At 45.7% G+C, this 26164-nt stretch overlaps 1 protein-coding gene across 2 annotated transcripts in view; it reads left to right on the plus strand.

The window, feature by feature from the left end:
- PUDP (pseudouridine 5'-phosphatase) overlaps positions 1 to 26164 on the plus strand; it is a 459516-nt gene that overhangs the window by 92278 nt on the left and 341074 nt on the right. The window lies entirely within an intron of this gene.

Consider the following 26164-nt stretch of genomic DNA (forward strand, 5'->3'; position numbering starts at 1 on the left):
ATACCCTGATACGCATGGAGTCAGTCACCATGAGTAGAGTCAACTCAGCGGTAGCTAACAACACCATTGGTGTGAACATTTGATACCCTGATACGCATGGAGTCAGTCACCATGAGTAGAGTCAACTCAGAGGTAGCTAACAACAACACCGTTGGTGTGAACATTTGATACCCTGATACGCATGGAGTCAGTCACCATGAGTTAGAGTCAACTCAGCGGTAGCTAACAACACCACCGTTGGTGTGAACATTTGATACCCTGATACACATGGAGTCAGTCACCATGAGTAGAGTCAACTCAGCGGTAGCTAACAACAACACCGTTGGTGTGAACATTTGATACCCTGATACACATGGAGTCAGTCACCATGAGTTAGAGTCAACTCAATGGTAGCTAACAACAACACCATTGGTGTGAACATTTGATACCCTGATACACATGGAGTCAGTCACCATGAGTAGAGTCAACTCAGCGGTAGCTAACAACACCGTTGGTGTGAACATTTGATACCCTGATACGCATGGAGTCAGTCACCATGAGTAGAGTCAACTCAGCGGTAGCTAACAACACCGTTGGTGTGAACATTTGATACCCTGATACGCATGGAGTCAGTCACCATGAGTAGAGTCAACTCAGCGGTAGCTAACAACAACACCGTTGGTGTGAACATTTGATACCCTGATACACATGGAGTCAGTCACCATGAGTTAGAGTCAACTCAACGACAGCTAACAACAACACCGTTGGTGTGAACATTTGAACAAAGCCACATGTGGTATGAAAATGCTTAGCACACTGATTTATAAAATGGCAGCTACAGTTCTTATTAAACAGATACACTTAAAGAGATACATTTTTAGACTCCACTTTAGACAATAATTGTCACCCATTCCATATTCAAAGTCATGCTACAGTAAGAATAGGTATACTTAACTACCGCAGCTTCTCACTTAATCAACACGGTTGGGTTCCAAAGACCAGGCTGTTTTGTGAAAATGGAGTATGACCACATCAGATCACAAAATGGAGAATGACTACATCATGACAGGACTGCCCAACTGCATCATTACGTAACTGCCAACTGAGAATCATGGCCCAGCCAAGCTGACACATAACCATCACAACACGCGTTACTCTCGCCTCACCCCTCAGCATTCGTGACAGCCAGATGTATGCCATTAATGTGCAAAATAGTCGAATAGTAGTTATTTTACTACTGTCATAAATGCAAAACGTCAGCTAATGAGAGAGTTGATAAGTGAGGGGTGGGTGTGATATGATCAAGATGCCTATATTTTACAAACCAATATAACCAATATTGTACTTTTATTGACAAAATAGGCATTCATTTAAAAGCCAGAAACAGGATTTCTACTATCATAAAACTTGATCATTGGTCTAAAAGTTCTAGTCAGTGAAGATTGCCATTTAACATTTATATCTGTGGGTCTGATGATGAAAAAGCCTCTCCATTTTTGTCTGAAAAAGCCTACTTCACCACCACCAAGGTGTTTTCCCTGGCTATTCATTTCTGGTTTGCATATAATTTCACTATTTAAAGGTGTAGTTTCCTTGCTATATCTAGCTTTTGTTGCTTTGATAGAAAACTCAGCCTTCAGGTCCTCCTGTTAACACCAGTGAAGGCAGTCTGTCTTTTCTCTTTAACTGCTTTAAGACTAACCAAAAAGCTGGCGTTTCAAGTCCACCCAGAGGCACCTCAGAAGAAAGCCCTGGCAGTTTGCTTCCGAAACGTTAACCATAGAAGAGCCCACGGAGCACAGTTCTCCGAAACACACGGGGTCGCCATGAGTTGGAATTGACTCGACGGCAGCTGGGTCAGGGTTATGTACAAGCTTGTCAGCCTGTCGGAACGGGCTTCCCTAGAGAAAGGCAGAGAGGCGGGCAGTTGCTGAAATATGAAGAACTAACAGAAAACACTTTTAATTAGTATGAAGTATTCACAGATGCTGATCACTTGAACGTTGCAACAGCACCCCACATTTCTGCGTAAATAGGCTGTCTAACATTTGTCGGGAGCTGCTCACGAGCCAGGCACTTTGTATGTATGAATGTACACCCCTGGGCTTCTGCTTTGCTCTTTTCGTGTCTTGAGTCCCCACCCTGTAGTGGTCGAGAGTGTCTCAACGGTCCCCTGTCTTATACCTGGGGAAACTGAAGCACAGTTCGGGTAAGTCACGTGCCCAAGGTCAGTTACCAAGTGGCAGCTGTTGGTCTTAGTTGCCTAGTGCCATTGTAACACAGGTGGGTGGCCTTAAAAAACCGAAATTCATTGCCTCACAGCTCTGAAGGCTGGAAGTCCAAATCAGGGTCTCAGTTGAGCCAGTTCCTTCTGTGGGCCTTTCTCCTAGTTTCTGGTGTCTGTCAGCAATCCTTGATGTTCCTTAGCAGCTGCCTTCCTTCTATGTCTGTGTGTGTGTGCGTGTGTCTGTGTGCGTGGGTGTCTGTGTCTAATCCGCTCTTTTTATTACTCAGGAGTGACTAGTTTCAGAACCCATCCTACTGGGGTATGATCTCATTAGCGTGACTAAGAAAACTCTGCTTCTCAACAGGATCACATCCACCTGTATGGTGTTACCGCCCTGCCGCGTGCCCTCAAGTCCATTCCTACCCATAGCGACCCCATGTGACAGAGCAGAATTGCCCCATAGGGTTCCTAATCTGCCCTCTTTGTGGGAGCAGATCACCAGGTCTTTCTCCCGCAGAGCCGCTGGTAGGTTCGAACTGCTGACCTTTTGGTTACCAGCCAATGGTTTAACCACTGCATCACCAGGGCTCCTTTCCACAGGCATAGGGGCCAGGATTCCAACCCCTATCTGGGGGAAGGGGAGCCACAGTTTAATCCAAAACGAGGATCAAAGTTATGAGTTAAAACCTCTTCACACTCCAGAAAACCCAATAATTCATGGCGTGACCACCTTCAGCCATTTGGAAAGCGGTACATTCCCTCGGGAATTAGAATGAAAAAGAGTGTTTGAGCTTAATTGTGTCTCCCAAAAATGTATGTTGAAGCCCTAACCCCGGGCACCTGTGAATGTGACCTTGTTTGGAAACAGGGTCTATGGAGACGTTATCAGCTAAGGTCATACCGAGCAGGGTGGGCCCTCATCCGTTATGACTCTTGCCCTTACCAAAGAGGAAGAGGGAGAAGGGCACAGAAGCCGCATGGCCATGCAACATTGGAGGCAGAGGCAGAGTGGTGCAGCCACCAGCCAAGGAGTACCTGGGATCACCAGACGCTGGAAGAGTCACAGGAGGATTTTCCCCTAGAGGCTTCAGGGAGGCCATGCCCTGCTGACACCCAGATGTTGGGCATCTAGCCCCCAGAGCAGCCAGAGAATACGTGCCTGTGGTTTTCAAGCCACTCTGAGAAACTCATGCAAGCCCCCATGGTCCATTTCCCAGTGTAGACCCAGCCTATGCAGGTCCCACCATATAAGGAAGACACCCGGGAGATGGTTGAACATCTCCACCCTGTTTGAGAAGCCCTGATGGCACAACAGTTAAGCACTCAGCTGCCAACAGAAAGGTGGGCCATTCGAACCCACCCAGTGGCTCCATGGGAGTAAAGACCAGGCAATTTGATTCTGTAAAGATTAAAAACCAAACCAAACCGAACCCATTGCCATTAAGTCGATTCCGACTCCTAGCGACCCTCCAGGACAGAGCAGAATTGCCCTATGGGGTTTCCAAGGATGGAATCTTTATGGAAGGAGGCTGCCACATCTTTCTAACGCGGGACTGCTGATGGTTCAAACCACAGACTTTTGGGTTAGCAGCAGGACGCTTAACCATTGTGCCACCAGGACTCCTCCCATAGAGATTTCAGCCTAGAAAACCCTATGGGGCAGTTGTTCTCTGTCACATGGGGGCTCTGTGAGTTGGAATCGACAGCACACTACAACTATGCCATGTAAGGCAGCACGGAAAAGCCATTTCTGCTTCAGCTGCATGATCAGTTGTATCTAGAAGAATCTTTTCCTTAAACGAGCTTGAGATGCCTAATTAGGAGAATCTGGGGCTCTTGAACTGCTACAGCTCATCTCTGCATGAGGCCACTCATTTCTGTGGCCTTCAGTGTTCTCAACCTGCCTCCGGAAAAAAAATCTCCGTTTTGAGTAGTCCTTCTTTGCAAAGAACTCGTCAGGCCTGTGTGGTGAGCTGTTTGTTCTCTGCGGATTTCCTTGCTAATGTGTCATTGTGTTTATGAAGCAAGTTATCCCCCAGTTCCCTGGAAGGCTGAATCTGAGTTGACAGATTGCGGCACGCTTTTTTTCAGACACCGTGCCGATTCCTAAAAGTCAGAATATCCCCAGGCTCAACTTTCCTCAAGGACAGCATCTCACTAGGATGATGCGGTTTTTGAAGGCTTCTCGAGGGTGGAGATCTGAAGCTTCCCATCCATCTCCTTCCCTCCCGTTAACGACTCTAGCCTCAGCTCTTCAAATTCTTGACCTTGATCTCTTCTCACCAGACTGGCAGATTGGGAGGTTCAAGTAGCCAGTGGTCTCATTGGTTGACCAGTAGGACCTCTCTCTACCTGAACTTCAGTATCAGAAAGTCAGACTCAAATCCATTGGCTAAATTGTTCCCAATATCAGAAAGTCATCCAGTTAGAACCCTGTGGCTCACAAGAGAACATGGTCTGATATAGTGCTAGAAGATGAGCCCCCTAGGTTGGAAAAAAAAAAAAAAGGTTGGAAGGCGCTCAAAATACACGGTGGTCACTACAATGGGCTTAAACATACTAATAATCATGAAGATGGTACAGGACCAGGCTACCTTTCATTCTGCTGCACGTGGGCTTGCCATGAGCCCAGAGATGACCCGGTGGCAACAAACAACAATATACGATGTTAAGACTAGGAAGAAATGCCTGGCGATCTACGTCCACAAATTAGCCAGTGAAAACCACATGGGTCACAACAGAACGTTGTCCAGCACAGTGCTGGAGGATGAGCCCCCTAGATTGGAAGGCACCCAACATACACGGTGGCTGCAACTATGGGCTCAAGCATGCCAACAATCGTGAAGGTGGGGAAGGACCGGGCAACACTTTGTTCTGTGGCACAGAGGGTTGCCGTGAGCTGGAGTTGACTCGGCAGTAACTAACAACAACAAACGTCCCCAGTACTGCTCAAGGCCCCAGGTGCAAAAAAATGGACATTCCATCAAACTGAGTGGGATTAATTAAAGTTCACGCCAACACTCGTCTGTCAGTTTGCCGTACTGCGGTGGATCGCATGTTGCTGTGATGCTGGAAGCTACATATAGCATATACCAGCAGGGTCAGCATGGTGGACAGGTTTCAGCAGAGCTCCCAGAAAAAGACTAGAAAGAAAGGCCTGGTAATCTACTTCCAAAATTCAGCCCATGAAAACCCTATGGATCACAACAAAATATTGTCCAATACAGTGCTGGGAGATGAGTCCCTTAGGCTGAAAGGCACTGAAAATACACGGTGGCTGCAGCGATAGACTCAAGCGTACCAGTGATTGTGAAGATGGTGCAGGTCCGATCAACATTTCCTTTTTTGCATGTGAGCTCGCCATGAGTTGCAGCCGACTCTGCGACAACTAACCACAAATCCTGGTGAAGGTCCCAGAGACAGGCGAGTCCAGGGCTCCTGATAGCCCCGCCGATCTTGTCCTGTCCATTCATGCCCCTTGCCCTTGTCTGACCAGCACGGCCTTGACAGAGATGTACCCCCAAGAGTTCTGGGGAAAGCCAGCACCACCCAGCTCCCGTCACCATTTTGCTTCCCGGTGCTTGTTGCATCTCCTGTGTTCAAGGCACTCAGCTAGGCAGTGAGGATACAGCGGTGAACAGGTGGGCATAGCCCCGCCTCCCGGAACTAACAGCCTAGGGAAAGACAAAATAAAGAATATCACATATAAAGATGCAGTTAATTGCCAATTGTGATGAACATTGCAAAGCGAAAAACAGAATCTCAGAGAGAACACCAGTGAGCAGTTGCTTTAATCTGGGTCTTGTAGGGCTAAAAAGGGGGTGCAGATGGTTCAACGCGCAACTCCTAGCTGAAAGTTGGAGGTTTGGACCCGCCCAGAGGTGCCTCGGAAGAGAGTCCTGGTGACCTGCTTTTGAAAGATCAGCCCCTGAAATCCCTGTGGAGCACAGTTCTGCTCCGACACACATGGGGTCACCCTGAGTTGGAGTCAGCTGGACTGTAGCTGGTTTTATATGTGTGCATGCGCTATACATGTGTGTGTGAGTGTGTGGGGGGAGTCCCTCGGTCGTGCACATGGTTACTGCACTCGGCTGCTAGCACAAAGGTTGGAGGTTTGAGTCCACCCAGAGGAGCCCCAGAACAAAGGCCTGGCGATCTCCTTCTGAAAAATAGTCCCTGAAAACTCTATGGAGCACAGTTCTACTCTGACACCCATGGGGCCGCCATGACTCAGATTTGACTCTATGGCAACTGTTTTTTGTTTTGTTATTTTTGTTGTTGTTGTTTTAGTACACTCACATGCTCCAATGCCTATGAAGAGCCCACTCAAGCCTCCTTCATCTCCCAAACCAAAAAAAACACACCCTTTGCCATCGATTCGATTCCCACCCACAGTGACCTGTCGGACAGAATAGAACTGCCCCATAGGGTTTCCGAGGCTGTAAATCTTTACGGAAGCAGGCTGCCACGTCTTTCTCCTGCAGAGCAGCTGGTGAGTTCGAACCATCGACCTTTCGATTTGCAGCCGAGCGCTGAACCGCTTTGCCTCTAGGGCTCCTCTTCCTCTCCTGTGCTTCATATTCAGAAGCTCTTCACTAGTAACCCTCCTCCTTTCCCTGCCCTTTTCCCTCCTGCAGCAGTTCTCAGCTAGACATGAGAAGGAAGCCGCCTGATTAAACTGCTGAAGAGGGAGTCACATTCTCAGGTCATGTGCATTTTTAAGAAGGGGGATAATTAGCCTATCTGACATCGCCACCCAGGGATTTTATGCCCTGTGATGGAGAGCAGGAACTAGCTCCATCGGGCAGGCAGCGAGATTTGTGATCACAAGTGTTGTTCAGGTGCTTAAACCATCTATGCACGAGGGCCCTTGCTTTGCGGAGCTGTAAAGACCTCTTCAGATGAGTGGGGCTGGAAGGGCTAGAGAGAGCAGGGCGATCCAAAGTCCTTTAGTTTGTGTGGCTGGGTATGACTACATCTCAGGAGGAAATGGGGAAAACGTCTTAAGGACTGGTGTGCAGTCCTTTCCTCTAGTGCTGCCCCGCCACCGGGCTGCTGCTCACCCTTTCCCTCTAAGCCTCCATTGCTTGAAAGAGAAATTTTAATCCTTTGTTCACCCCCCAAGGGGTCCTCATTACCTTTAGAATAAGATTGAAATCACTCTACAAGGTGTTTTACTACTTGGGCAGTGCAAACTGTTAGCTCAGCTGCTAACTGAAAGGTTAGAGATTGGAGTCCACCCAGAGACACCTTGGAAGAAAGGCCTGGCAATCTGCTTCTGAAAAATCAGCCATTGAAAACCCTCCAGGGCACAGTTCTACTCTGATGCACACGGGGTCTCCAGGACTCAGAGCTGACGCAAAGACAACTGGGTAGAAGTCCTTGGTTGGTGCAAAGAGTTAACACACTCAGCTGCTAATCGAAGGGTTGGTAGCTCAGGTCCACCCAGATGCACCTCAGAAGAAAGGACTGCCGATCCACTTCTGAACAATGAGCATTGAAAACGCCATGGAACACAGTCCTACAGACATAGGGTCACCGTGAGTCAGAATCAACTCCACAGCAGCTGGTTATACCTGTTTATCTCACTGGTTCTGTTTTTCCGGAGAACCCTAAGACAGGCATAGACTGGGCCCATGGGTCCTGTGCTCAGCCAAGTCCTAGAGCAGCCTCCAAACCTCTATGCCCTGGTAGTGCCCAGATGCCCGGCTTCATGAGTGTCTAGATGAGGCTGACCCTGTTTTGGGCTAAGTTCCAGAGGACGTGGAGACCATAGTCCTCCCTCAGGAAGACTGGTGGCCAGGGCTGGGAAGCAACGTTCGGACCGACAGTGAGTGAGTGTCCGGACATTTCCTTCTGAGCCAACTTTGCAACCTTTTTTTTTTGGGTGAAATATTATATTTAAGAATGGCAGCTCTCTGTGTGATGTTCTTTGCTGTGCTTCGTCCTCCATGCTTACCACTGAGGGTCACAGGGCGGGAACACTCAGAAAGAAATCTTTATGTCCTGTCTTTCCCAAACTTCACATTTTACGATTGGAATGGTTGGTTTTCCTAACTGTCTTAGTCACCTGGTGCTGCTATAAGAGAAATGCCACAAGTGGATGGCTTTAACAAAGAGAAATTTCTTCTCTCACAGTGTAGTAAGCTAGAAGTCCGAATTCAGGGCGTCAGCTCCAGGGGCAGGCTTTCCCTCTCTGTTGGTTTTTGTCATCAATCTTACCTGGTTGAGGTGCTTCTCAGGCACAGGGACTCTGGGTCCAAAGGATGTGCTCTGCTCCCTGCACTGCTTCTTGGTGGTATGAGATCACCCATCTCTCTGCCTGCTTCCCCTTCCTTTTATCTCTTGTAAGATAAAAGGTGGTACAGGCCACACCCCAGGGAAACTCTCGTTACATCGGATCAGGGCTGGGAGCTGAGCAAGGGTGTTAGAATTCCACCCTGATCCTCTTTAACATAAAATTCCAATCACAAAATGGAGGACAACCACACAGCACTGGAAATCATGGCCTAACCAAGTTGACACACATTTTGGAGGGACACAGTTCAGTCCATGACACTAACCGTAACCCAAAACCATATGGCGCCTTGGAGGAAATCCATAAAAAAAAAAACATCGTCTGTGCCCTTTCTCCACCTGCCAGGCACAGAACTTTCCCAGAAGAATGCTCACATTATGTCTTTAAGAAGTGTCTTTTTACCCGCAGCAACTGTATCCGTAGAGTTTCTGAGCTTGCCCTAGGATAGTCATTTACAAATGAACATTGGTATGTATTAAGGTTCTTAAACGTTGTACAAAGTTGATTCCAAAATAAGGAACCCCTGTAGGTCCAAACAGTTAAGCACTGAGCTGCCAAACAACAGGGTGGCTGTTTGAACCCACCCAGAGGTACCTCAGAAGAAAGGCCTGGGGACCTGCTCCCTGAAGGTCATGGCCATAAAAACCTCACCGAGCAGCCCGACCCTGACACGCACAGGGTCTCCATGTGTCTGAATCGACCGGAAGGCAACTGGCTTGGTTTTGGTTTTATTACAAAATAAACCTATAAATATCGGATTCGTTTTCCAAAGAAGACCTGGCGATGGGTGCCGCAAACACAAAATCCTTTTTAAAAATGCCTGTTGTGAAATGTTGAAAACTTTCCTCCGTTAGAGAGGAAGTAGCAGTCTGAGGAAAGAACGCTGTTCATCCCGGTAGAATATTCAGCTCCGAGTTCAGTATATGATTTTTTTCTAAAATTATCTTTTTTTAGTTCAAAATACATCCATTGCCACATGAAACTTTTCAAGTGTGTGTTAATTTCCTCTAAGCTATAATTATATGAATTTTTGAGAGCAGGATTGGTTTATTTTTCACCATTCTGAGTATTTTCCCCTCACCACCCATTAAATAATGGTAGTGGAAAGAATTGCTCCTTTTAATTTTTTTTTTAAATCATTCAACTGCTACCTGCAAGAGTTATCAAAACCAACATCGTTCTCTAATCTTTTCTCAAAAATCCCAACACTACACCTACTTTTAACTGTTTCCAAGGGCGATCTTAAACACCAGTAAAATAAGAAGTGCCCACGTGTTCCTCCGGGGAGCTCCGAGGATGCTTTCACCCAGCACTTTGAAAGGCTTCCTCTGGAGGTGCCGGCAGAAATCGTGCAGCCCAGATGGAGCCCTCCCTGCTATTTCCTATGAATCTCAGCTGAGCTCATCTGGCCCAATACGCTGTGCACCCCAGCAGGCCCGGCACAAACAGGGAAAAAGCCCTCTGCAGACAGAATTGGGAGGCAGGGAGGAAATAACAAATCAGGGTACAAACGGGATTATATCTATACCCTCCGGTTCATTTAAATCAAAGAGAAAATGGAATGTAGCTCTCTCTATAAGCAATCTAATTGTGTTCTGAATTAAGGAAAAATTACCATCCTTCCCATACAAAGAATTAAAATTCTACATCAGCTTTGTACCTGTAGGGCTTTATCCTTGTCAGTAGTATTCTTGCATAAACCAAAAACCCAACCCCTTCCCATTGAGTGGTTCCTTCTCATAGTGACCCTGTAAGACAAAGTAGAACTGCCACACAGGGTTTCCAAGGCTGGAGTCTTTAGGGAAGGTGCCCTAGTGGTGCAGTGGTTAAGCACTTGGCTGCTAACCGAAAGATGGATGGTCCAAATCCACCAGCCACCCCTTGGGAGAAAGATGGGGCAGCCTGCTTCCATCAAGATTACAGCCTTGGAAACCCTATGGGGCTGTTCTACTCTGTCCTGTGGGGTCGCTGTGAGTCAAGATCACCTTGATGGCAGTGGGTTTGGTGTTTTAGCTTTTAGTCTTTGCAGAAGTGGCTCCCACAGAGCCACTGGGTGAGTTCAAACTAGCACCCTTTCAGTTAGCAGCCAAGCACTTAACCATTGCACCACACTGTGCTTATACAGACCAATTAATAAAGAAGCGTTCTAGTCAATTACTAGTATTTGAAGTTCTGGAAAGAATTCTGTGGATATTCAGAAAAAATTCTAGGAAGCTCAGACTTGTCTACAGCAAACGAGATGTGCTAGAAGACAATGGAGCAGTAGAAAAAAAGTCTTCAAGGAAAGAAAATGTGTCCCAAGATGCAGCCACAACTGTTTATGTATATATATTTATTTCAAAACCCAAACCAAACCCACTGCCATCAAGTCGATAGTAACCTTATAAAAATATATACATATGTATAATTGTGAAAATACACACGACAAAATATAAGCCATCTCAACAATTTCTGCGTGTACCATTCGGTGACATTGATCATATTCTTCAAGTTGTATACCCATTCTCGCCATCCTTTTCCAAATAGTCCCACCACCATGAAGATAAACTCCGTGCCCACTAAGCAAAAACTCCTGCCCCCTCCTCACTGATAACAACTAATAATCTTTTCATTAGCAGCCAAATGCTTAACCACTGCGCCACCAGGGCACCAGTAATCTTTGGTCTCCATATATTCGCTTATTTCATGTAAAGTTCATAAATTTTAATGGCACAAAGACATAGGTTCCAGTTTGCAGCAACTCAGGGAATATTCATATACATTCATAAAGAACACAAACAAACACAGGTAGAAGATGGAGTCTAACCAATCAGGAGAAGCTTTGCCTAAAAGACTCACAGCAAATTTAAGGGTGCATTAAATGCAGCGCTACCGTTAAACTTACGGAAATTATGGTTAGAGAGCAGAAGATGAAGTCCACCAGCCATGACCATGTAGAGGTAATAATGTCAGTTTTTTGTTTTTTTTCCAAAGCAGCAATTGTGGTTGAAAGGATAAGTGAGGCACAGGACATGCTGCTTTTCTCGTCTTTAATTCCAAGCTTTAAATAAATACTGTTTTTAAACTCACATCAGATAAGAGCGATGTAAATATGTTGTTTAAAGGTAACCACTGGAAGAACTCAAAGTGGACTGAACTTCTTTCAGAATTTTGAAGGAAACCTGAGTAATTCAAATTAAATATACATCACACATCTACCTGTACGTGTTTACCCAAAGAAGTAGGGAAAAAAAAATGCATGCCAGCGGACTATGAACTGATTCAGTAAATGATGAAGTATTGGGGGGTTCGTGCCTTCCATCTTATGTGGGTATATATTCAGAGAGTGTTATTTGCTTCTGATACTTACTTGAGGATAGTTTCAACTGTGAGTTTACATTCCTTAATCTAAACTTTCAAAATAAGGTGTGAGTCATAGATGTATTATCATACTTACATTGGAACTATGTGCACCCATAAACATAAACTAACTGAACTCATAAAGGGGAGTCTTATTTTTGATATCTAATAACCTCTTTATATATATAAAAAAAAAACCGCATGCATTCTCTAATAAAACTAAAAGCCCTCTGTGTCGATAGAGAACTCACCCTGCTGGCATAAGAAATGAAAAGCCCAGCTGGACGTTGCAGGCTTTTGTGAGCAGCAGTGTGACCCACTGGACACGAGCTGTTTCATTTTGTGATTCACAGCCCTGTGTGTAGCAATCTGATTTTTAAGATGAAAAAAGGGAAGGGAACACAGGCCAGTGCTGTGATTTTACAGCTCCACCTATATGCATGTCTGTGATTTTATCTGCATAAATGGAAACTATAAGAACCACTGCCTGCCTCCTAGTCTGTCTTTTGGTGGTGGCTTTTGTGTGGCTGTGATGCAGGAGGCTATGCCACCAGTATTTCAAATACCAGCAGGGTCACCCATGGTGGACAGGTTTTAGCAGAGCTTCCAGACAAAGGCGACCATGAACAAAGTCTTGGTGATCTGCTTCTGAAAATTAGCCAGTGAATACCCTATGATCACAGTAGAATATTATCCAATATCACACTGGAAGATGAGCCCCTCAGGTTGGAAGACAAAATTCATGGTGGCCACAAAAATGGACTCGAGCATACCAACGATCATGAGGGTGGAACAGGACCGGGCAACATTTTGTTGTCATATATGGGGTCTCCACGAATCTAAGCCAAGTCAGGGGCGATGAATGGCAGCAGTCTCTAAGAAACAGCCATATAACCCTACAACAACGATTAGACCCAAGTTGCAAGAGATATATGTGCTGACATTTGGGGCTAGAAATCACATCCCCCTCTCTTTCATGCAACTTCCTTAGAAACATTTGCAAGAAGATGACATCTGCTTGGCACTGGTGAAAAGTCCCCAAAAAGAACTTTTCACACAAAAACTATTACACAGATGAATGTCTCTGTGCTGCTTACTGGCTCCACGTCACCACTCATTGGTCAGCATGGTTCAGCTGCAAGTTAATAGGAAACATGGTTCTGAATGGCTTAATCAATACAGACTTGTATCTCCCCATGGGCTGCCAGAAGAGGGAACTAATCTGTCTTGGAAGAAGTTAAGCCAGAATGCTCCTTAGAAGTGAAGATGGGGAGACCTTGGTTCGCTTACTTTGGGCACGTTATCAGGAGAAACCATTCCCTGGAGAAGGACATCATGCTTGGTAAAGTAGAATGTCAATGAAAAGAGTAAGACCCTGAACACGATGGATTGACACAGTGGCTGCAACAGTGGGCTCAAACATAGCAACAGTCATAAAGATGGCGCAGGACCGGACAATGTTTCATTCTGTTACGCATGGATTCACCACGAGTCGGAGCCGTCTCGATGGCACCTAACAACATCGCTCATGTAAGAAAAAGTTCAGAAGTACGGCCAGCTTCTTCCTTGGTGGATTTAACCACCCAGTGTTGTCCCAAAGGGGTGTAAGTTCTTTCCTTTTTTCCCACTGTGCTATCTACAGCTTTGGTTTCACATCTGTATGACATCCGTTTGGACTTCTATGTGATCCCGTTGAAAAATCTCCAGATAGAACTACAGATGGTCTTAAGATGGCTGTGGCAGCAAGGGAATAATCTGCTCCCTTGTTCCCTCTGGATGTAGAAAGGGAGATGCGCCGAAGGGCTTTCTCCAGTCTGTTTGGGTCAGGTTAGGGCACGTGGTCACTGTGTGCCCCACAAGGTGTCCTGAGCAGGGGTCTTTACATGGCCCAGAAGTCTGGGAAATGCAAAGACACTAGGTAGTGCAAATGGTTAACACTAGGCTGCTAACCAAAAGGTTGGGGGTTCAAACCCACTCAGAGGCACCTTGGAAGAAAGGCCTGGCAGTCTGCTCCTAAAAAGTCACAGCCTTGAAAACACTGTGGAGTGCAGTTCTACTCCACACACATGGGTTCTCCCTGAATCATATTTGACTCCACTGCCACTGTGGTTGGTGCCCTGTTACTGGAAAATCTCCATGCCTATTATTAGCATAGGAACCCAGGTGGTACAGTGGTTAGAGTGCTCGGCTGCTACCCACAAGGTCAGTGGTTCGAATCCACTAGCTACTCTGTGGGAAAAAGATGTCACAGTCTGCTTCCATAAAGATGACAGCCTTGGAATTCCTGTGGGGCAGTTCTACTCTGTCCCATAAGGTCGCTATGAGTCAGAATCGACTCAACCGCAATGGGTTTCTGGTTTTGGATCATGATCATGGCAAAGGCTTTGGAAGGCCCTCGTAGCTCAGAAAACTGTCCAATTTTGTTGAGCTCAGCTTTTCCAATCTCATTTCTTCATGGAATGTTCCACCCAGTACTTTGTATTAACTAGCCTTGGCACACTTTGAGAGGTAGGGGACCCTCAAAGGAGCCGTGGGACAAGTGTTAGTTTTCTTTTGTTGTTTTTCCTGTCATCTAGCCAGCAAGAATTTACACAACATATCAGTGGTAGGATGCATTGGTAGCAAAGCATCCCAAACCCCTGGTAATTCTCCACATTTCCTAGAGATGATTTAGTCAGATTGCAGTCATAGAGCAAAGTGGGAGGCAAAGACAGGAAGAGCCTGTGTTTTGATGAGGACTGTAAGCTAGATGACACAATGATAAAAATGCACTCCATAAGTGAGCAAAGAAGGGGGGACCTCACACCACCAAGAGAGCAGCACTGGGAACAGAGTGCATCCTTTGGACCCAGGGTTCCCACACGGAGAAGCTCCTAGTCCAAGGGAAGGTTGATGACAAGGACCTTCCTCCAGAGATGACAGAGAAAGCCTTCCCCTGGAGCCGACACCCTGAATTTGGACTTCTAGCCTACTAGAATGAGAAAATAAATTTCTTTGTTAAAGTAAAAAAAAAAAAAAAAAAGGCACCCCCATCCTGTGTTCCGAGTCCTTCATCCTCAGCAAGGTGGGAGTGTGGGAGGCTGAAAGTCTGAATTCAGGGCGCCACTCTAGGCGCTTTCTCTGGGGAAAGTCCATGTTTCAGCTTCTTAGCCCCGGTGTTCCTGGGTAGCTTGGTGATCTTCACATGACATCTGTCTTTCCCCCATTTTGCTTGCTTGCTTCTGTGCCTAATCTGCTCTTTTAATATCTCAAAAGTGATTAGGTTAAGACACCCGTACGTTGATATGGCTCCATTAACATAGCCCAAAAATTCTATTCCCGAATGGGATTATAGACAAAAGCGTACACATACACACACACACACACACACCATGAAATAAGCCTTCTGAGCATTCCTTTAAGATTGTCTTAGAAGAGCTTTAGAAAAAAAAATGCAAACTTTTCTGAAACTCTAAATTCCTCAAATTAATATTGTTTGAAATAACATTTTCAGAACCTTTCTAGAACCTGGTTTCCAACTCCATCCTCCCTCCCAACAATGTGTATCAGGTAAATTGAATGAAATTAAACTGCCATTTAAGGATCTAAATGAAGGCTATTGATTCACTTGATGGCTGTAAATAGGTTATCCTCAAATAAATAAGGGATTTCTCCCCCCTCTCCAACATCCCTCAAGTGCATACGTCTGGAGGGGTATGTTCCTTACAACATGCTGTCTTAGTCTGGGTTCTCTAGAGGAGGCAAACCAGTGAGAGAAATATAGAGAGATTTACTACTTATTTGAAGGAAATGTCTCGCACAATTGTGGAAGCCGGCAATTCCCAAATCTGTGGGTCAGGAGGCAAGCTGAAGACCTCTGCTGGCTCACGGGGTTGCAGAGGCTGGTGTATCCAAGACGTGCAGGTCAGGCAGCAGGTTGGAGGCTTCTGCAGGTTTACATCCCAGTAACCAAAGGTCAGGTGACAAGAAGAGTGCAGGAGGAGAGCAAGCTTTGCTGGAATATCCATTTGCATTCTGGAGGTGGACCACGCCCCCAAGGAAACCCCCCTTTCAACCAATTGGCTGCTCACATCAGATCACATCAGGGAAGGTGATTACATTACATTACATTATATTATGGAAGATGATTATATTACATTAGATTATGGACGGTCATTACATTACATCATGGAAGGTGATTACATTACATTACACTATGAAAGATGATTACATTACGTTGCATTATGGAAGATAATTATATTACATTGCATTATAGAAAGTGATTATATTACATTATGGAAGATTATTACATTTTATTACATTATATTGTGGTAGGAGTTTACATTACATTACATTACATTACATTACATCACGAAGAGCACCCAGTCCAGTGTCTGCCAAACCACTGAGAATCACAGCCTGGCTAAGGTGACATATAACATGGACCATCACTCACCCTAAATGAAAATCTATCAGGAGATTAAAATCAGCACTAGTCAGTGATCCTTCACCACTCCCATAACCTAGTGCTAGTGGCCCAATGCCATCAATAGATTCAATTCCTCACCCTATCAGTGCTGTGCCTTATCCTGGGACAGTCCCATTGATTACGTTGTACCTTTTTCATTTGCCCCAAAATGACATCCCATTCCCATAATGTCCCTAGAAAGAGGCTCATGGACTTGTCCCACTCACAGCAGGTGTGCAGTTTCAGACAACCCTTCCTACCCACTTCATTTGGTGGCTGGCGGCATCTGAGTTCTGTTTAGGTCCTGTGACCATCAGACTGTTGTTGTTAGTTGCCATCAAGTTCCTTCCAACTCATGGTAACCCCATGTGTACACAGAAGAACTCTGCTCCATAGGATTTTCAAGGCTATGACAGTTCAGAAACAGATTGCCTGGCCTTTCTTCCAAGGTGCCTTTGCATGGGTTTGAACCGCCAACCTTTTAGCTAGTTGTCAAGTACTTAACCTCCTGTATCACCCAGTGGGCCTAAGTACCGTTTACTGCGCTGTTGCTGTTTTCATGCAGGAAAGCTTACTTTTCTAGTTCTCTTGTTCCTGCCCACCTAGTCTGATGGCTCTCCTTGAATCTCTTCGCTGGACCAGCAGCTCCAGTATCCCCTGCCCTCACCTCATTGTCTTGCTTCCCGAATGAGTGAGGGCTCTCATTCCAGCCTAGAGCGCTCACGTGACCCAGCCTGTGTGTACATGCTTGCGACCCAACAGAGTAATTTGCTGTTGTTAAGTGCTAATAAGATATATAAAAAAAAAAAAAAAAAGATGATTATATATCTTATAAGTGCCTTCGGGAGTTCTGACACATAGCGACCCTATATGCACAACACAATGAAACACTGCCCGGTCCTGTGCCATCCTCACAATCATTGCCATGTTTGAGCCCATTGTTGCAGCCACTGTGTCAATCCATCTCACTGAGGGTCTTCCTCTTTTTTGCCGACCTCTACTTTACCAAATATGATGTCCTTCTCCAGGAACTGGTCTCTCCTAATAACGAGTCCAAAGTATGTGAGACAAAGCCTCACCATCCTTCTAAGGAGTATTCTGGCTGTACTTCTTTCAAGACAGATTTGTTCATTCTTCTGGCAGTCCATGGTATATTCAATATTCTTTGCGAACACCACAATTCAAAGGCATCAGTTCTTCGGCCTTCCTTATTCATTGTCCGGCTTTCACATGCATATGAGACGATTGAAAACACCATGGCTTGGGTCGGGCTTACCTTAGTCCTCAAGGTGACATCTTTGTTTGCTTTTTGACACTTTAAAGAGGTCTTTTGCAGCAGATTTGCCCAATGCAGTACATCATTTGATTTCTTGACTGCTGCTTCCACGGATAATCCACCTGACTCAGTAATTTGATTAGTAGCAAAAAAATCAAATTTATATATTTTTTCACGGTTAAATATAGTACCTTGCCAATAATTTGAATCTTCCTGTCTCTGTTGAGATATCTTTGCTCTGTAATCCATGTTTAGGGGTTTCACCTTGGATAAAAAACGAGCAATGTATCCTCCTGCTTTGCAAATGAAGTGTGGAAAAGTTCTTTCAGGATGGGCTAAGAAAAAATCAGCAAAGTGCGAGATGCTACCTGCGTGCACGGTTGGTCCTGCAGCGGGGGGTTATTTATTCAGTTGCTGATGGGCTGCCTCTGGGAGGATTTCTGAAACTGCCATGTCAGGTGTTGGCTATCTGCCACAGCCTCATCTCGGGGAAGAAAGTTCGGGTGGGAGACCTGCGGTGACCTGGTAGCGGGGAGGAGTGGGGAAATGGGCTGAGGAAAGCAGCAGGGAAGGGTGCTGGCAGCAGAAGCTGTATCATCTAGACCCCGTGTACCATGCTCAGGCTGGGTGCCCGGGGAACGCAATAAAGGGTTTCCAGGAAACCAAGAAAACAAGAAGTCAATCTCCAGCTGGTGAGCGTTGGCGGGGCATCGAGTGTCCTGGGGAAAAGCTGGTAACATTTAGGTAGCAAAATGCCAGCCCGGGAACCCTGTGAGAATGGGAGAAAAAATGTGAAACACAACCTCAAATTGCTAAAAAACAGAAAACAAAAAACAGGCCTACTAGACTGGTTGAGACTGGAGGACTCCCCGAGACTGTCACCCTGAGATACTGCTCAAACCTTGAACCTAAACTGTCCCCTGAGGTCACGTTGTAACTGTATAACAAACTGGCTCAAAAAATAATGAGTATCATTTGTAAGTACCGTGCTCCTTTAAAAAATCACCTATATAAGACCAAACGCGGTCACCAGTGACTTTAAAACAAAAAGGAGAATGGAAGGGGGCAGGGAAACTAGATGAATGGAAACAGAACAACCAGAATGGAAATAGTGAGAATGTGTACACATTGTGAAGAATGTCTCCAATGTCACTGGACAACTTGTGTAGAAGTTGTAGAATGGGAACCTAAACTGCTGTGTAAACCTGCACCAAAAACACAGTAAAATATTATTGCAAAGAAAAAGCCAGTCCTGTAGAGTTCTCTGCGACTGCGCCCAGCCCTGTAGGAAGCAATCTCAAGTTGCCTTGTCAATGTAACAGGTCCTTGAACCACAACACTACTGATGTTTTGAGCTGAATCATACTTTGTTACGTTGAGCTGAATCATACTTTGTTACGTTAATGAGACCATGTCGGTGTAGGGTATGTCTTAAGCCAATCACTTCTGAGAGATAAAAAGAGCAGATTAAGCAGAGAAGCAAGCCAGCAAGCATGAGGGAAGATAGATGCCACGTGGAGATCGCCAAGGAACCCAAGAAGAAAGGACCTTCCCCCAGAGCCGACAGAGAGAGGACCTTCTTCTAGAGCTGGCACCCTGGATTCAGACTCCTAGCCTCCTAAAGTCTTAGAAAATAAATTTCTATTTGTTAAGGCCACCCTCTTGTGGTACTTCTGTTATAGCTGCACTGGATAACTAAGACACCGTTCAAAATAAGAATGGGTTAAACAGCCTCTACCCTCCAAGACAACCACCTGGGTTTGATTCCCAGCCAGTGAGCCTCAGGGTAGCCACCACCATATTTTAAATACCAGCAGGGTCACTCATGATGGACAGATTTCCAGTGGAGCTTCCAGACTTAGGAAGAAAGGCCTGGAATCTACTTCTGAAAATTAGCCAATGAGAACCCTGTAGATCACAATAGAACACTGTCCAACTTGCCTGCTTTGAATGCATCATCAGGAAGGGTCCATCGCTGGAGGAGGACATCATGTTTGGTGAAGCAGAGGGCCAGCGAGGGTGAGGGAGACCCTCTGTGAAATGGATTGACACAGTGGTCGCAACGATGGACTTGAACTGCCAGCGAGCGTAAGGATGACGCTAGACCAGGCAACGTTCCGTGCTGTTTGCACGTACAGCGGCCGTGAATTGGAGTCAACCCGAAGGCGGCTATTTGGCTTCTGTCTATCTATCTCTATCCACCAAGAGCTTAAAGACTGATGGGAAATAGACCCACGCTAATTTAGAACTTTAGCAGACGTTTCTGAAAAGTGAGGTGAGCCTTGGTCTACCTCCTGTTCCACATTTAACTAAATGATATGTTCCCAATCGTGCAGATTGATCTCGGATGATGTAAAGCAGGTAAACTAAAGCATCTGCTTGCTTACCGGAGGAGTCTGAAGTGTTTGTAGTGAAAACAGCTAAATCAAATTCAAAGTCGACATAGTGTATTTATCACGTTATGCCTAATGGTCTCTCTGTGATGAATTGACTTACGAGCTGTGCACCAGGGAATGAGCACAAATTACGTTTTTAAATCAGGGCGAGGCTGAAGCCACAAGCTTGTCTCCCTCAGGTTAGCAAACACAGTTCTCTTGGAGATGAGGGCATTTTCAAGTGGGAAAAGTTCTCAAAGCTCCATTTTCATCCCAACTGCCATTGTCAAGGAGTCTGTAGGTGGTGCAAACAGTTAAGTGCTCAGCTGCTAACCAAAAGGTTGGAGGTTCAAGTCCACATAAAGGTGCCTCGGAAGAAAGGCCTGGTAATCTACATGGAAAATCAGCCATTGAAAGCCCTATGGAGTGCAGTTCTATTCTGACACACATGGGGGTGCCATGACTTGGAGTCTACTCCACAGCAACTGGCTTTTTTCCATCTGCAACTGTAATGGATTGAACTGTGTTCCCCAAAAATGTGCGTCTACTTGGCTAGGCCATGAGTCCCACCATTGTGTGATTGTCCACCATTTCGTCATCTGATATGATTTCCTCTGTGTTGTAAATTCTACGTCTATGATGTTAATGAGGCAGGATTAGAGGCAGTTATGTTAATGAGGTACAGCACTCAATCTGTAAGATTAGGTTGCATCTTGAGTCAATCTCCTTTGAAATATAAAAGAGACAATTGAACAGAGACATGGGGACCACCAAGAAAGAAGAGCCAGGAGAATAGTGTGTCCTTTGGAACCAGGGTTCCAGCACTGAGAAGCTCCTCAACTGGGAAAGACTGATGACAAGGATCTTCTCCCAGAGCCGACAGAGAGAGAAAGCCTTCCCCAGGAGCTGGCGCCCTGAATCTGGACTTCTAGCCTCCTAGACTGTGAGAGAATCAATTTCTCTTTGTTGAAGCCATCCACTTGTGGTATTTCTGTTATGGCAGCACTAGATGACTAAGACAGCAGCATACATCATTTACTAAGGAATTAAGGGTCCGAAAGGTCAGGTCCAGCTATAGGAAGTGATGTGTGCAAGGCTTCACTGCTGGGAGTTCTCATCACATCTCCACAAAGGTAACCCTCAGCTGCCTACCACAGCCCTTGTGGTCCATCTGATTTTGAAGACATTATGCTCAGCGTCATGGTGGAATGTTAGGGCACTTTCCTAATCACTGGAGGCTACTTGGATCACATAGAGAGAGCCTTGCTTAGAAAAGACTTGAAGACAGAAGTGACTTTAGGAAAATGGATATACTTGCTGTGTGACATTTTGAGTTTAGCACAGTCCGAGGAAAGGCTAACAGGCAGCAGGTGAGGAGACGAGTGAGGAAGTGATCCCTGAATACATCCAGAGGAAGAAGATGGGCACTACCAGACTGCCTGTGGCTACAGCTGAAAAAGGGAAGACCAAAAACAAGAACCACAGCAGTCTACTGACCAGCAGGAAGGACCGTCTTTCTCCTTTGAGGGCCCTCTGAAGAAATCGCTGTGTTTCAGGAAATACCATCCTGGAACACAGACTAGAATAACCCAACCGTGCCTGGGCAAAGGTACTCTTATTCAGTTCACTGAAGGCGTTGTTCAGGTTCAGGTGCTAACCTGGCAGGACGGGGCTATGATGTAGTTATGTGCGTCATAATAGACTACGCTATTGTGACCTATTTAGTGATGCTCACACAGTCAGCAGAAGCCAGCTAGATTGTGGTACAGGAGTGTTGCTGTTGTTAGTTGCCATCGAGTTGATTCCGACTCATGGCTCCCCATGTGTGCCATAGTAGAACTGTACTCCACAGGGTTTTCAATGGCTGGTTTTTTGGAAGTAGATCACCAGGCCTTCCTTACTAGGTGTTTCCGGGTGGACTTGAACCTCCGACCTTTCAGTTAGCAGCAGAGAGCATTAACCAAGAGTGTCTGCCTTTATCTCAGTATGAATAGAAGGAAGGTGGAGGAATAGACTGGCGTTGACAAGATGGTGCCCATGGTCCACTTTGTTAATGATATAGGTGGAGTGTTTTGACTGATGATGGTAACCCAAAGGATATGACAAGGACAGGGAGGAAAACACTTTTCCAGGAGAATGAGTAAACCACTTGGGAGAAGCAGGCTTCCATCTTTTATCTCATAATTAATTTTGCATAAAATCAGCGATATTACATTGTCCTGAAAATTAGATAGCAGCCTATCCTTCACTTGCTTTTATGAGTTTGCAGCAAGTGTCAAAAAGTTGGCTGGCATTAAAGGCATGTTGTGAATGCTGCACTCCAGTGAATGTCTCCAAAATAATACCCGGCCACTGCTGATTATACCCCCAAAACCAGTATATTCATTTGGTATGGCTTTGACAATGGATGGATGGGTGGATGGCTGGATGGATGGCTGGATGGATGGGGTGGGTGGGTGGCTGGCTGGCTGGCTGGCTGGATGGATGGATGGCTGGGGTGGGTGGGTGGGTAGGTGGATCGCTGGATGGATGGGGTGGGTGGGTGGCTGGGTGGATGAATGGATGGGTGGATGGGTGGATGGATGGATGGATGGATGGATGGATGGATGGATGGATGGATGGATGGATGGATGGATGGATGGATGGATGGATGGATGGGGTGGGTGGGTGGGTGGATGGATGGATGGATGGATGGATGGATGGATGGATGGATGGATGGATGGATGGATGGATGGATGGATGGATGGATGGATGGATGGATGGATGGATGGATGGATGGATGGATGGGTGAACAGATGGATGGACAGATGGATGGATGGACAGAAGGAGAGACAGAAAAACAGACAGGCAGACAGATAGCTAGCTGCGTTGAGTTGACTTTGACCCATGGTGACTTTGCGTATAACAGAATGAAGTGCTGCCCAGTCCTGCGCCATCCTTACAATCGCCGATGTGTTTGAGTCCATCGTTGCAGCCACTGTGTCAATCCATCTCATGGAAGGTCTCCCTCATCTCCTCTGGCCCTCTACTTTACCGAGCGTGATGTCCTCCTTTAGTGATTGATCCTTCCTGATGACGTGTCCAAAGCAAGCAAGTCAGACAATGTTCTGTTGTGATCCAGAAAGTTTTCATTGGCTGATTTTCAGAAGTAGATCGCCAGGCCTTTCTTCCTAGTCTCTATTAGTCTGGAAGCTCTGCTGAAACCTGTCCACCATGCATGACCCTACTGGTATTTGAAATACTGGGAACGTAGCTTCCAACATCACAGCAATTGTAAACCAACCAGGTCTGAGAGCTTCACCCACAAAAGTCTGCATAAAAGTATAATTTTAAGCAGATTTGCAAAAACGACAATAAGTGAAGTTTAGCTTAGACATTTCAATGCATAAGTGGTGAGCACCACAGTTCATGACAATTATCCACAACATCTTTTCCCAGATGGTGTTGAGCAATTGTGATGGAAATATGATAAGAAACAAGGGGGTGGGGTTAACGGTGTTTGTGGCAGGAACACAGGATTCGCTTGTGGGCCCTTAGGGTCTGTAGTCTATAGCCCAAACCCCTTTACCTAATTCTTTTCAGATTGCTGAGGAATTAGATCTCAGTCTAGGAAGCCTTCTGGTTGATTTTTCTTTCTTAAGAGTTTGCCTCAAAGCAAAAATAACCTTCCCAAACAGCTGCCATGTAAACAAAAGGCAATGCATTGCTCTTGTAATAAAGGTCACTTCTCTGAGTGGGAGTACCATCGCAGCTAACAAGAGACGAGATCCTGGCCGTGGCCTGCTCAACCGATGCTAAGGGTCTCATCAAGCACAGTCTGTCCTCATGACCCCTCTACAGGGGTTTAAGGTCGAGGTGGAGCCAGAAAGCCCCTGCTGTGCTCATCCTAGCAGACACGTGGTGTAGATTAGCTGTGCGGTTTCTCATAGACCATCCGGCTGCAGCTAGATGACTCCAGGCACTTTTCCACTGCCCCATCCAGCTGGCCATGCAATTCCACCTCCAACTGCAAATTCACAGGGATATGTGAGCAAGACTGCTCTGGGCTGGACTGGGGGCATTGAGATTGTCCACTGGTCTTGCCACCAAGGCCTGTGTCTGCTCTGAAATGGATAAACCCAGCCACTAAGGGGATGCATAGGAAGAAAGGCCTGCTGATTTCCTGCCTAGTGTGACATCACATTTAAAATGAAACCATCACCAACATCCAGAGAAACTCTGAAAAATAATTGAATTTTCCCGTTGAAATCTCTCGAACAGGTGCATAGCAGAACCACTTAAACCCTTTTACTGTGCGTGGTGTAGACAGTTGACCACCCACTTTTTCCAACTCTCAGGTTTCTTGGTAGTCTACTTATGTCGCTGAAAGTATTTGCTGCCCTTCAGTGGGAACTTGTGTAGCAATGAAAGGTGAAAGAATCATTTGTTGAAGCAAAATAGGTGGGGTGTAGAAGGCTTAAATGTAAGCTACTGCATCTAGGAAGTGTGACTGGGTATACATTTTGTCTTTTTTTGCTTTTGAACCCCTGGATAAATAAGCCTTATAGGCATATTTATGATTTCCTGTGTGATAGTTAGGGCCTCCTTGTGGGCTTGGTTTTGGGGTTTTTTGTGTGTGTCATATTTGGAAAACCAGAGGTTCCCCATGTAACCTAGTGGAAGGTACCCCACAACCAATCCAGCAACTAAGGTCTAGTGGTAAACGTGGGCACACACCAATCATAGCACCCAAGAACCCACAAAGGTTTTTGGTAACCATGTATTCCCACATAATATTTCTCAAAAATCCATGCAATCTACCAAAAATTCAGACACATTCAATGATTCAACATGCTCCCATTAATAGAAACACATGATATCAACAAAAAATTCAAAGCAGAAAATAATTGGACCATGAAAGGGTTAAGCTCACGTTTCCCCAGTTTGTCTTCTCAACGTCTCATTAGCGCATCTGTGGGTCTCGGGGCAGTGGTGGTTCAGTGGCAGAATTATCGCCTTCCATGCAGGAGACCTGGGTTTGATTCCCGGCCAGTGCACGTCATGTGTAGCCACTACCCATCTGTCAGAATGGAGGCCTGTGTGTTGCTGTGTGTTGAACAGGTTCCAGTGGAGCTTCCAGACTGAGACAGACTCAGAAGAAAGGCCTGGCAATCTACTTGTGAAAATCAGCCAGTGAAAGCCCCGTGGATCACAACAGTTCGATTCACAACAGATCACGGGGATGGTGCAGGACCGGGTAGCATTTGGTCCTGTTGTGCATGGGATCACCGTGAATTGGGGGCAAGCTCAACAGTAGCTAACAAAAACATAACAAACATCATCAGGTATATGCTCAAACTCAGAAGTATCCTCTGAAGACTTCTTACGACCAAACGATAGTTTAGCTTAACTAGGTAAAAAAAGAAAAAAAGCCTGCCTTGAGCATTATGCTCTTTTAAGAACTATCTGTATGGGATCAAACTGACAACAGCAACTCGAAAGGTTAGATAGGAACCTTAGGGGGCAGTGAGTTTATGTGAATGGGGGAGGAACAACTCAGAAAAGGAAGGGGAGAAGAGTTACACCACTTGAGGAATGTAATCAGTGTCACTGAATTCTACGTGTAGAAACTGTTGAATTGCTGTATGTTTTGCTGTGTATATTCTCAGCAACAAAATAAATAAAACTTATTTTGTCTTGGAAGAACTACAACCAGAATGCTCCTTAGAAGCAAGGATGGCAAGACTGTATCTCACATACTTCGGACATGTGATCAGGAGAGACCAGTACCTGGAGAAGGACCTCATGCTTGGTAAAGTAGAGGGCCAGCGGAAAAGAGGAAGACCCTCAATGTGATGGATCGACACAGTGGCTGCGACAATGGGCTCAAGCCTAACAATGATTGTGAGGATGGCGCAGGACCGGGCAGTGTTTCAGTCTGTTGTACATGGGGTCACCATGAGTTGGAACCAACTCGATGGCATCTAACAACAACAACAACAATTTTTGGCTGACGGGTGAACTTCAAGAGTGAAAAAGAGAAAAGAGAAAGACCCTCAACGAGACGGATTGACACAGTGGCTGCAACAATGGGCTCAAGCATAGCAAGAATTATGAGGATGGCACAGGACCGGGCAGTGTTTCGTTCTGTTGTACACAGGGTGGCTATGAGTCGGAACTGACTGGATAGCACCTAACAACAGCAACAGAAACAATTATGGTATTAGTGAAGAATACTGAATAT

The sequence above is a fragment of the Elephas maximus genome, chromosome X (genome assembly GCF_024166365.1).
Source record: "Elephas maximus indicus isolate mEleMax1 chromosome X, mEleMax1 primary haplotype, whole genome shotgun sequence".
Taxonomy (NCBI): Eukaryota; Metazoa; Chordata; class Mammalia; order Proboscidea; family Elephantidae; genus Elephas; species Elephas maximus.